This window comes from Euprymna scolopes, chromosome 6 (assembly GCF_053919585.1).
Source record: "Euprymna scolopes isolate OS-2025 chromosome 6, ASM5391958v1, whole genome shotgun sequence".
In the NCBI taxonomy this organism is placed as follows: Eukaryota; Metazoa; Mollusca; class Cephalopoda; order Sepiida; family Sepiolidae; genus Euprymna; species Euprymna scolopes.
The window spans coordinates 70,039,390-70,046,524 of NC_136487.1; the positions used below are offsets into that span (position 1 = coordinate 70,039,390).

At 36.3% G+C, this 7,135-nt stretch overlaps 1 pseudogene; it reads left to right on the top strand.

The window, feature by feature from the left end:
* The first annotated feature begins 1,381 nt into the window (after positions 1-1,381).
* Positions 1,382-1,498, top strand: LOC145278391 (5S ribosomal RNA; annotated as a pseudogene).
* The last annotated feature ends 5,637 nt before the right edge of the window (positions 1,499-7,135 follow it).

Sequence of the window (7,135 nt, forward strand, 5' to 3'; positions counted from 1 at the left end):
TAAATGTGTCCAGAAATGCATAGATGTCAACGGAGAGTACTTCCAGCATCTTTTATAACACTACAGGTAATTTAAACAATTAAAAGTCTCCCAAAGATAAAAAAAATAAAAGTAGCCCAGAAAAAAAGTAGTAGAGAGGAGGAACTACCTTTTTTCTGGGCTACTTTTGAGTGAGCCATCCTCTATATTCGAAAGAAGAAAACGAAGGGCCGGGCTCTTTCTTTTGTGATAACAAAGTGTTGTGAGGACTCACCGATACACACGATATGAACTCTTCCGAACTATATAAATAAACTCTTGGTGTGGTCGCGGTGGTTCTGTGTATCTTGTCGTTAAGTGATACGAGTGTTGTTCTCTGTACATTCTGTTTTGCTCTCAATACAAATACCTTTTTGTAACCCGCATCCGTGCCCGCGTCTTTCTTAGTGACCCTTCTGGGCCACAACACAAAGTTTCACCGTTTTGTGTACGAAAGAAGATTTACATTACGAAATTATATAAACAATTTATGGTTCGAAGAAAGATGTTGCTTACACATACGGCTAACATATTACAGAGATGGGGAATGATTCTTCTTAATGGTAAGTAGCAAATGGAGTATTTCCCATATTCAAATATCAGTCATGCGAATGGACTGTCTAGATTGACACTGAAATCTACGGAAACCCTTGAGGACAATAATAGCCTCTCTACGAACATAAGTTGAGGTTAAAAACTCGCTGGCACTAGTGTAAGATAATTTCCACTAACAAACACAATCAATGATGATTTTACGTAAAAAAAAAAATCAATCAGCATAATAAAAAAGAACTAAAAAATTTCGGAAGGATATCCCAATTGTAAAAGGTGGTCATTTCGGTGACATTGCCAAAATGTATTAAAGTTTCATGTGAGGCATATATCTATTACGGATGAAGTTTATGCGAAGTTAAGTTTAATAAATGAACATGGGTTGAGATATCGTAAAAACAGTTAAATTAGCAGCAACAACGTCTTCCATAAAATTCAAATTTAGGCTTAAAATGGACCAACCGTGTCCGAGAATCCAGATTAACATTGCTATGCTATTGCAGTCATTATACAGTCGAAACTAGAGTTGCCTCTACAGATACAGACCTGGACTGATAATAAGAAGAACTGACTGCTAAGTTACCAGTGCCCCCCCATCACCGTAGCAAACAAAGTCCAACGAAGAGACAAACTAATACGGTCGGAACCAGCACAGCTGCAGGATTTGTCGGGAACATGTTGCAATGCTTCAACATCCGTCTATCGGTACTCCAGACCAGATTTTTGCCAGGGTATACACTTTTAGTCTTTGCTTTTCCCAAGGCATTCACAATGCAGTGGAGTTATTTTCCTATAGCGTGGATATATATTATTATACGGCATAATCGCGTTGATACACCGGTTGTTGTCAAATCACCGAAGTTAAGCAACGTTGAGCCTGGTTAGTACCAGATGGGTGACCATTTGGGAATTCTAGGCGCTGTATATGCTCTCCGCTTATCTCGGCATTTGTTTCCAGTTGTCCTGTATTTCACTTGCCAGTGGTATTTAACAATGTCGTCTCGGGAGAGGTGTGGTTGGAGATTACACACCTCCTACCACAAAAGTTTCACGCGCATGCACCCCTTCGTGGGTATCCATAGTCCGTCAAAGACTGAAGGGGCCTGTTTGAATATATATATATATATATATATATATATATATATATATATATATATATATATATATATATAAAGAACAAGTAGTTAATAAAACATGCTAAAACACTTTGATAAAGAGTTAAAAACATATTTAATTTTAAAAAGGAAACACTAAATAAGTGGATAATCCTTAATCCGCGGAGTTTCGAAGAAATACTTTCCTTCTCATCAGAGGGTAGGATTTAGCAAAATGCGGAATCGGATTTTGCTTGCAAAAGTATTTAATGAAACTACAAGTAAGTCATAGATATTACTTGATAACAAAAAGTGAAGCAGAGGGAATAGGGTAAATAAAAAGTGATTTCACGTGAATAGATAGTCTGGTGAATGGTAAAATATCCAATGACGGTAAAATCCAAAAATGCAGAATCCAAGAAAGTTAGTTAAATTTCCATTCGCATAAGTAAAATCCAAGGGAATCGCGTAATTGGAAGATAATCCAAAGTAATCCAAAAGGCGTGTGTGTGTGTGTGTGTGTGTGTGTGTGTGTGTGTGTGTGTGTGTGTGTGTAGTGTGTGTGTGTATGCATATATATATATATATATATATATATATATATATATATATATATATGCATACACACACACACACACATATATATATATATATATATATATATATATATATATATATATATATATATATATATATATATATTGTGTTCTTACTTGCGTCAGCATGATCAGATGGAAGATCCGTATTGTAATATTTTGGGAAAACTCACTCCTGCCCGGATGTACCAACAGTACTCTATTATGAGATGTATTTGTTTATCATCCGTTTTAAAATTACCTCAGAACCGAATAATCGAAAAATGTATCAAAATTATAATGCAATGAATATCTGGCAAAATAAGTGCGTGACATTCTAACAGTCTCTATACTACAATTGAACCAACACCTAAAATATGAAAGCTATTTTTTATTAAATGGGAGAGAAAGAACTACAAAAATACAAATATTCTAGACTTTATAGCCTGTTTAAACGTGCAAAAGTTATAGGCCGTTGGTATATATGAGTGCTTTATGCGAAATTGATGATTGAATATGGTTAAAATTGTGCTCATTTTTTGCATTAAACTGTGCATCGAACATGTTTAACCGGTTGCATCTTATCATAACAAAAGCCCATTAAAAATTTCAGCCAGTTTGGACGAATGATTTCTGAAAAAAAAATTGAACGGGCAGACAGACAGACAAACAGGGAGACAGACAGGGAGACAGACTAAGAGAAATATAATACAGATTCTATTCCGTACTCGGCGAGAGATTTCATCGTCCGCTTCAAAATAAACATAGAAAAAAGTCATTCTTGTAAAGAACTGATCCTTGTTGATTGCGGTGGGATGTTTGTTCTGTGCAGTTCTAGGCGGTCCACCCTTCCAGGCTTTGCCTTCTCTCACTGAGAACGGGTTATTTTATTGCTAATCGCCTGAGGAGTCCTTACCAGAGAATGTCGACGGAGCTGCCTAAGCATTTTCTGCATGTCAGTGTGCCCTCCCCGGGGACGCTGACTTCTCCATCCCACTTTCTGACCCTGGTGTCAAAGTTCCTGCAGTGGGAGAGAACTGAATACCCCCAATTCCGTACTTGATTTTGACCTCTTGTCACGTTTCGTTGTTTTTATTGTGTGCGTCTGTTTCTATACGATTTGTTCTTTCTCTCTGCGTCTATTGTCTGTCTAATAAAGTGTATCGCACTTGTCACGACGGATGTGAACAGAGCTGGCGGTACTTACCTCTTATCGAAATGCACTGAGGTTCTACGACTTTATGACTAGTGAAGTACCCGTCTGAAAAAAATTGGCCCATTAAAAAAGCAACGTCATAGTGGTTGTTGTGATGTGGTAGTTGAATGCTAAGACACACAAAAAAAATGTAGAAATCAAATCGATGAAAACCAATTTTAAGAGATCAAATTTTATTTAAAACGTAAATACGATGATTTATTAAGCTATGGTGATACTGGATTTAATATGTGCTACTAAGATCTCTATCCCACAATGCAATATTTGTAGAAAGAGCAGATAATCCTGCTCCAGTGTGTTTCGTCAAGAGCAGTTAATCCTCACTTAATTTCTCTTTAAAAGAATGGATAATTGTCAAAATGCAAAAAGGGGATATCTCGGTTATAATCAAGATTGTCTGCGCTTTTTAACTTCCGATTTTTGTTCCGCAGACGAGACGACGATGACCCTTTCTGATTACCGCGTTTCTTCTCAAATAATGTTAAAGTTTTCCTCTTCCCTTACGTTAAGAATGGCTTTCTTGTCCGCTTAACCATATTTAATTATCCAGCCAAATAGACAGCAGAAACCGGAAGTCAAAATGAGCAGACCATTTTGACTATAGCCAATATCTTCCTTTAAACAGAATGTCTTTAGATGAAATAGATTGCCCGTCTAATAGCGGTGTAAAAATAATCGCTTTATATCAACGAGAAATCAATATAAACAATGTTTACCTTCGGGCTATTATCCTCATACTGTAAAATTTTCAATAATGAAATACCTTTCTTTATACATACATGCGAGTGTTTATACGTATTGGTCTTTCCGCTTCTTTTCATACGTGGTCGTTTATCGTTTCGTTAATTTACGAATAAAACTATTTTCATGAAGAAAGACACATAATGAGACGTTCGCTGAGTTTTCTTCAATGTTTTATTGGGCGAAAAAGGACTTAGAAGAAAGATTAATATTATTTTAGCTAATTTCATCTTCCTTAATTTTACTTTCCAACTTAATGAAATGAGTGATGCACACAGACAGAGACATCGAGGTAACATTACAGTTAGAGCATTCTACATTATTGGCAGTGTCTCATTCGCACGGCTTCTGAAGAAAGACTCATTTTCACGGCCCCCATCAAAAGACTTTTTTGGAAAGCCTCGTTTCTCTCATCTCGAAAACGTGACGCCATTCGTCATCATTCGACCGTTTTATCTATTGTTCGATCTCTATCCCCAATTTTACGTTACCGAAGTCTGGGAATGATTCTGTTTGTAAATTAAGGTTATCGTAACCTGCACTCAATGTGACCCATGTCAAAATTCACACTGCCAACTTAATCGCCATTGACGTCGAGTTTCTAATATGTGACAATACATGTTGGTATCACTATTTATACTGCGATTCGGCTGAACACGTTCTTAAGTGATTTGTTTACAAAATGAAATTAATTAGTTCGGCTCTTGTTTGGAAAGAAAATGAATGAAATGAACGCAAGACGGGGATAAATAATTAAAACTATATGTATATAAATAAAACAGTAGAGGTATATGTATGGTACTATCGCTTCCCCGGGGATTGTTACTTGGTTAAGAAACGTTCTGGGAACGCAATCAGCTCCCCTGGGAAATAACGATATCCATAGATAAGCAGATGAAAACATCAACAAAAAACGGGTCGAGATGTCGGTGGATATTATTTTTGGTTATGCCGTGGACTATTTTAAGAGTCAATCTTTTGTCTAAAGACAACACTATCAGCCGGTGACTGGTATGTGACCGACCTTACCTGTTATACTAAATGTCTTAGAAACGGTCCCATGAAGATGTAAAGATGGGCCAGTTGCTAGGGTCTGTAAGAAGAAAAGTATACCTGAAATGTTGGATGTGGGTGTGTAGTTCCTTCATTCTCTCAAGATGACATCTTAAGCCTGGTGGCATTCTGGTTGGAATCTTCCTTCGTCCTCCGGACCGCTTCGTTATTTAATGGAGGCATTCATGGCGGACACAAGAAAACACACAACACGACACAATCATAATATTTATGAAACATAATTAACTATTTATTTTACATTATGTATACACGATATATTACAAAAACAATTTACACTTTACATGTCCTACAATTATTAAACTAACTATGCTTAACTAGTGGTGAGGGGGATCGTTTACGGGAAAACAGAAATATACGTGCTTACCCCATGTTGTCCAGACGAAAAAGAGACCGATAAAAGGAAAGGGAATTCTGGGCAGCACTTCTGTGTATCTCTACGCGTATGGCCAAATCATCACCCGGTCATGCTGAAGAGTGTGTTAGCAACCGTAGCACTGAGATATAGTGCCACATATGTGTGTCAGTCTGTGCGCAAATATTTAACCAATAAACTCTTAAACTATTGGTCACATAACACTGGAATTGGAATTGGAAGGAAAAAGTAATCATACACCAAGGATGGTTTATAACGAGTAAAATCTTTTATTGGGTGGATGAATAACGCGTACAGGCATATACCTGCACGTTGGAATGCAAAATGTTCATTTCCACTTGCCGACATATTTTTACTTCTTTCTGCGAATGTCCAAATTTAATTCATTTCTTTCAAATCGTTTAATTATAATCTTCCTTAACTATCTCTCAATAGCTATTTCGGTAAGTGACGCAGCTGAAGTGCTAAATGTTTTGGTTTCGATTCCAGTGGATGGCACCAAGGCATTTTATTTCTAACTTTTGAAACTACTACTATATATTAGGTACAATATAATAGCCCGTAGAGAATTTGTTCTATAATAATTAATACGAAATCTGCATGCATTAAAATACATTTAAGCGTAATTTACGACCCGACATGGTCTCCCACCTCCACTCCGCTAGTACAAGGATATAATTTTGTGAGATGTCTTTCTATATATATCTATATATCTATAAAAGTGAACGTGTATGTCTCTGTGTGTGTCTGTGTGTCTGTGTACATTTCCATACGCAATAACTCTGTCAATTTTTAGTCTACAGACTCGAAATTTGATATACAGAGTACTAAGATTTGGGAACATCTTTGTAACCCGTTTTTGGACAGAAATTTAGCTGGTAAAGGATCAAAGTTCAACGATTTGATTTTTGAGAACTCTACCAAACTCCCCCGCCAATTTTGGGTATAAACAATTGAAATTTTAGATATAGATTCCTTGGACATGGATCTAACTTAATAACTTGATTTGAGCCCTAAACAATAAATGTTAATGGGTCATAATAGGGGTCAAAGTTTAAAATAATTGACCGCTTTTTTTTTTCTTTTTTGCTCAACATATACCTTCAAACGCCGGGCTGAAATGCTAGTATCAATATAAAACGAAAATCCTCGTACGGAACAAAAAGAATAAACCCTCTTTTAGCACAGCAACGAAAGGACTTATTTGAATTTGTATTACAATTGACGAAGGTACGAAAAAGTGGTCTAAAATTCAAATATATAGCAAATGTTTAAAAAAAGGTAAGATAAGTTACGCTTCTGACTATCTGGAAAAGTTTTTTTAGTGGTTTTACTTACTTTGAAATGTTTAATCGGTTCGGAAAACATATTGTAGGAGCGCATTGGTACGAATAAGAAAATGGCGGCGAAAACTGACACTCTAAGTATTTTTAAAAATACTGTTAGAAACCCACCCAATATATATTGTTACCTTATTCTAATATGAACGGCA